At 38.9% G+C, this 6,467-nt stretch overlaps 1 non-coding gene across 1 annotated transcript; it reads right to left on the bottom strand.

The window, feature by feature from the left end:
- Positions 1-310: 310 nt before the first annotated feature.
- Positions 311-386, bottom strand: TRNAA-AGC (transfer RNA alanine (anticodon AGC)). Its single transcript has one exon. It is a non-coding gene; the product is annotated as a tRNA-Ala (tRNA).
- Between the last annotated feature and the right edge of the window lie 6,081 nt (positions 387-6,467).

A 6,467-nucleotide genomic window follows, 5' to 3' on the forward strand; every position in this document is an offset into this window, starting at 1 on the left:
CATTTTTCTGAAGCTGGAAACAGGGAGAGACAGTCAGACAGACTCCCGCATGCGCCCGACCGGGATCCACCCGGCACGCCCACCAGGGGCGAAGCTCTGCCCACCAGGGGGCGATGCTCTGCCCATCCTGGGCGTCGCCATGTTGCGACCAGAGCCACTCTAGCGCCTGGGGCAGAGGCCACAGAGCCATCCCCAGCGCCCGGGCCATCTTTGCTCCAATGGAGCCTTGGCTGCGGGAGGGGACGAGAGAGAGAGACAGAGAGGAAAGCGCGGCTGAGGGGTAGAGAAGCAAATGGGCGCTTCTCCTGTGTGCCCTGGCCGGGAATCGAACCCGGGTCCTCCGCACGCTAGGCGGACGCTCTACCGCTGAGCCAACCGGCCAGGGCGCCAATTTTTTGTAAGATAAAGAGACATCTGAAATTTTCTTGTTTTTCTCCATAGTCCCTTCTCCAATATTTAAAATTTTCTGATTGCCAATATTGGTGGCCCAACAAATGATCTCATTAAACTTTAAAACAATGCAGAGAGTTGGGAGATTCTGTCATTTGACTTTAAAAGGAAGGTAGATTCATAATATTTATCCTCACATTAATTATGCTATGAAAATCTCCCCAAATACGTTAAATGACAAAATAATTTTATACAATTTTTATGCACATTTTATAATCTTAAATTCTTATTTGAGAATGTGAAAGTACAAAGTGCAATAGACATCAGCAGTCTTAATTGAGTGCCAAAAATAATACAGAAAGGTAAGAAAGTTGATGAATGAGTTTATAGGGTTCTAATCTTAAAATAGTAAAAATGTGAAAAACCATGCTGTCTTTCTGAGTGTTAGTTCCTTCAGCTGTCTATATTTAAGTTTAGAAGAAAAGTTTAGCATTAGCAACTTTACCTTCATAATTAAGCTTCAGCTTGCTCTTGCCAAGAAAAGAGTTCTTGACGTGCAGAATGCATGATTTGCTTGAAGAATTCAGCCTCTTTATAAACTTCCATATATCAAAATAGGTTTTGATATGTAGATGAGCTTTCTGAGATGACACTGCCTCCATTTCTATAACCATTTTACCTAGACTATCTAATCAGTCTTATGAATGTATCCTTAAATATGGTTATTGAAAACCAAATGGCTGCCTGAGGACAATTAAGTACATGTTATTTAAGGGAAAAAACATATCACATTTTGAACTGAACATGTAGGCTTCCTATCATTATAGTGTTTCTTTTTTCCACACTAGTCAATGACTTTAAACAAAATTGTAAATGTTTGTACAGGGTTAATTGTCCTACATCAGACTTGTGTTAAATAACTCTATCCACTCATGGAGAGACAGATAAAGGGTGATTTGGGGGTTTTAAGTTTGATACCTTAAAGAATTAAGAAATACAAGAAGAATTGCAGAGTAAAAGGGTAGGGAGTACCGGCAATGAGTTAATGACATGATCTTCAAGTGGACATATCCAAAAGGTAATTTAGTTTATTTTTTTGTCTAAGAACTGGACCTTTCTCTTTCATTTTCACTTATAAAAATCATATCTATTTTATGTTATCTCTTATATACTTTTTGATCCAGAGAAAAGAAAATGAGAATAAATACTTTCATTTTGCTGGAGATGCCAAATGTCTAGTTTATACTTTCTGTTTCAGAGACATGAAGGTTCAAAACATTTATGTGACTAACTTGACAGTGTTTTTTAAAAATTAATTATCACGAGGAAAATTATCAACTTAAGTTACGTCCACTTGAAGATTACATAATCTTAGATATCAAGCCATGTCCAAATTCAATGACATATAAGAAAGCAGCTTTCCTTAAAAATCATAAATAAAAGAGAAAACCGGTTTGATTTAAATATGTAAGGATTAGTCTGCCTTATTTTTTACCTAAATTCAGCTTACATAAGCATTATATTCTTATTTTACTTTCTCTTCTTTCAATTCTTAAACCAGACAAAATTGGGATTTCATTTACCTGAATAGGAAGTGTATAAGGAACTAAGGAAGACAGAAAGTTACTTCAACTATGTTTATTGAGGGGGGCGGCTGGTGTCTTAAATCTATCCTTCTATTCATTTGTCATCTACTATGGCTCTTAATAGTCCCGTAAGTCCACAGACTGGTCAGATTTTGAACCTTCTGCCCTACCTTATCCCTGGTCATATGTTCTCTCCTGAGGTCTACCGCAGTATCTGATTTCCATATTAATACCCCCTAACTCTTATTTTTCATCATAGTTTCTAATAGTATTTCAAACTAAGTCTTTTGCATTCAGATGCTTCTGGGCTTCTTACTACTGAGTAGTTCAATGGTATTTGTATTCAACTCAAATCATAATGATAAAGTATGAAAGTACCTCATGAAACGAAGTATAATTTTATTGATGAGAAAACTGAGCCCAGATAGATTCATCAGAACCATAGAGCAAATCTGTGGCCGATTTAAGACTAGAAGCCAAATGTCATGTTATCTAGTTCAAGATTTTGTTTACCATAAACACATCTTTATTTCTTAGCTGTGGTCCCATGCTGAGAACAAATTTAACAAAAATTTTATTTTGATTTTTAGCAAAAACATCACCCTAGCTTTCATATCTTCTAACTAAGCTTCATTTATAAGATACAGGGACTTCATTTTCACCTGAAAACTGAGACATTCCTATGGTGAAATATAATAGCTACTGAGGCAATTCACTAAAAACAAATTAAATCCAAGCCACAGAGAAATAGTATATTACCAATACAAAAGGACATGAGGAATCTAAATGATGCTGAGCAACTATCAAAATGAAAAAGTAGATACAGCTCAAATACATTAGCACCTTAGTAATGTTCTTGAAGAACATCAAGGAGAAGTTCCATGGGATTTTTATACAAAGTTAGAACTTTAAGATTTCCCAAGAGCACAGAACTAATTAGATTGTAAAGAACTGATTTAGTGCTATTTCAAAAGAATAATTTTGCATTCTAAATTGCCAACATTGATGCTCTAACAAGCTGAAAACTCATTTTACTTACAAACTTTAATTCCTTTTAAAGATAAATTAAACAAACAACAACACAAATACAATATCTCAAACCTGATAATTGATACCAAAAAAAAGCAAAGAAAAAAAAGGGTAAAAATTATAATAGAATTCCAGAGTCTCAAATGTACATCTTGTTCCAGCAACAACCCACATGAATTTTGTCATTCCCCACTGAAAACCAAAACACTAATTTAAGTGCTTCAAAGCTACCATGGTTTTTGTGCACTGCACTTATTGGATACTTGACATGGAAACAAATCAAGAGATGGTGAAAAAAATGTTTGGCATAAAAAAATGAGGATTCAAAGCCCAGGTCAATGTATTTTTTCCTCTTCCTTTTCTATTTTACATAACAAGTCCCAGATTAGATGACTAAGCACAAATAATAAGATGGAAAGAATAAAAATCTGAAAACCTAACCTCGAAGTCCTCAATATAAATAAAAACAATAGAAAGGAAAGATAAGACTGAGGGGGGATGACGTCAGAGTAATGGCGGAGTAGGAAGCGATACCGATAAATCTCCCCCAAAACTCAACAAGATCTTCAACCAGAAACAGAAAAACCTATACTTGGAGCTTCCAGATTCTTCGCAATACACCCAAAGGTATGATTGAGTGAAAAATTGGCTAAATATATAACCAAACCCCGAAGGAAATAGGGAGTAAGAAATGCTCCGCCTTCCTCACTAACCTAAACAGGGCGGCTCTCTCTGGTAACTGTGAATATAGAAACTGAGGCGGGCAAAGGGGGTGAATAGATCCAGGCCGCCGCAGCAAAAACGGCCGAACCAGGCTGTGGCTCAGAGATCCAAGCCGAGGAAAATCTGATCCTGTGGCAACCCGGGCAATACAAGCTAACACTCGCGCCAAACCCAAACAAAGAAAGACAAGCGGAGCGGCCATTTTACCCGGTCTCCTGGTCGGTGCGCAGTTAGTGGAAGAGAGATTTCTTCCTAAGCCGCGGAAGTGGGTGCCCGTGTTGCCCCACGGAGAGGCAGGGTCAGAGGCCTTTCTGTGGGCTGAGGGCAGAGTCTCTGGGCAGCCCCAGCGCCCTGGGAAAGCCACGCACGGGAGGGAGTGAGAACTACTTCCAACGGTGGAGATTTTCCGTGCTGGTGAGGGTTTTACTCAGAGGGAACCGCGGCCGGCCTCATATCCTGGTTTGCGCGCGCAGATAAGGAGTGAGCGATTCCTCCGAGTGCCTCGGCAGTGCGCGCCCGTGTTATCGCACAGAGGGGCAGAGTCAGGGGCCTTTGTGTGGGCCAAAGCGGAATCTCGGGCCGCCCCAGCGCCTTGCAAAAGCCGCACACGGGGACGGAGCGAGACTCAATTCCAACGCTGCAACTTTTCCCTGCGGTTGGGGGTTTCACTCAGAGCGTGAGACTGCTGGCCGGATATCCTGGTTGCAGACAGTGAGTGAGAGTTTCCTCCAAGCGCCCCGGAAGTGGGCGCCTGCTTGTGTTACCGGACAGAGTGGCAGAGCCAGTGGTCTTTGAGTGGGCGGAAAGCCCACCTGATTATGCTAGCAGCTCTGACTGACTGAGCCTTACCCAGAGCCCTGTGCTGAGTGGAAATAGAGTGGGGAGTTGCCAGCAATTTGAGCCTCTTACTATCCAGGCAGAGGCAGCAGCAACCCCATACCTGGACTATCAGGCTACTAATTGAGGAAGGAAAGACTAGGAGAAAGGCTCCAGGAACACGGACTCTCTCACTGTCGGAGCCTATAAATGCTAATGAGCCTCAACTCCCAACGAGAATAAAGCATAATACATGACATTGCCATAGAGACTTATCAACTGCAAACCTCTACCTGAGCGTGCCAAAGGGGCAGAACCCGGGGTACAGAGTCACCGACCAGGAAGAGGGAGAGAAAAGAAAAAGCAAGAAGATAACCTCTCAAAATCAAGAATAATCAGCAGACTTTATAACCTATCCCATTTTATTATATTTGTTCGTTTGTTTCTCTTATCTTCATTCTTGAGACTTTTTTTTCCTCCTCCAATTTGGCCGATTAACTCTCTACCGGTCTTACTCTCTCCTCTCCTTGAACTACACTACCCATAAGTGTTACATCTCCCATTATCATTTCTCTTCTCTTCCTTTCTCTCTATGAGGGTTGCACTCCAAAACCCTTAACTCTCTCTCTCTCTCTCCTTTCTTTTTTCTTCTTTTAGTGGTTCCCTCTTTTTTTCTCTCTCTCTCTTTCTTTTCTCCCTCTATATTAGTTTCTTCCTTTCTCCTTTACATCTCCTCTCATTCAAACCTCAATAACAAACAAATTATCTTATCTGGGACTCAAACCTATGTTTGTGGCATTTTGGGGGGTTTTTACTTCACCTTTTTAACTCACTAGCAGTGCTCCCATCCCTGGCTCTCCATATTATCTAGTTCTTGTTCCACTAAATACAATAGTAAGTTTTTGATTTGTCCCCCCATTTTTCCATTTTCCTCTTATTCCTCTCATCATAACTCTTAGAAAACCAACACCTAAAAGCAAATCATTTTATTCTTGACCCAAATTTTTTCCTTATTTGCTTTTTGTGGGTCCATACGCTCTTTTTTTTTTCTTTTTTCTTTTTTTTTTTTTTCTTTTCCTTTTTTTTTTTTTTTTTTTTTCTTTCTCTCTTTTTTGCCCCTTTATTACTTTTTCCCAATTCAGGCCCTCCATCACAGGCATTGTTTGTTATAACTCACAGTCCACCACAAGATTTTCTCAAGAAAGAGGGGAGAGGAGAGGAAAAAAAGAGGGGGGGAATAATTTCCTTTTTTTTAAAATTTTTATTTTATTTTATTTTTCTTTATTTCATTATTAATTTTTTTAAAAAAAAACAACTCTTTTCGATTTGTTATTTTTTTATTTTTTTTAACTTTTTATTCTTTATTAAATCTCATTAATACTATCAACAAAACCACCCTCAGATGCCATTAAGGAAGAGAAAATCGAATATCATGGATACAAAAGAAAGAGAGGTAACACAGCTAGATGAGGAACAATCTATGGAGAAAAAATTTAATATATTGGAAACCTTGGAGCTAAATGACAGAGAATTCAAGATAGAAATCCTAAAAATCCTCCGAGATATACAAGAAAACACAGAAAGGCAATATAGGGAGCTCAGAAAACAACTCCATGAACACAAAGAATATATGTCCAAGGAAATTGAAACTATAAAAACAAATCAAACAGAGATGAAAAACTCAATTCACGAGCTGAAAAACGAAGTAACAAGCTTAGCTAATAGAACAGGTCAGATAGAAGAGAGGATTAGTGAAATAGAAGACAAGCAACTTGAGGCACAACAGAGAGAAGAAGAAAGAGACTCAAAAATTAAAAAAAATGAGATAGCCCTACAAGAATTATCTGACTCCATCAAAAAGAATAACATAAGAATAATAGGTATATCAGAGGGAGAAGAGAGAGAAAATGGAATGGAGAACAT

This window comes from Saccopteryx bilineata, chromosome 12, assembly GCF_036850765.1.
Source record: "Saccopteryx bilineata isolate mSacBil1 chromosome 12, mSacBil1_pri_phased_curated, whole genome shotgun sequence".
Lineage (NCBI taxonomy): Eukaryota > Metazoa > Chordata > Mammalia > Chiroptera > Emballonuridae > Saccopteryx > Saccopteryx bilineata.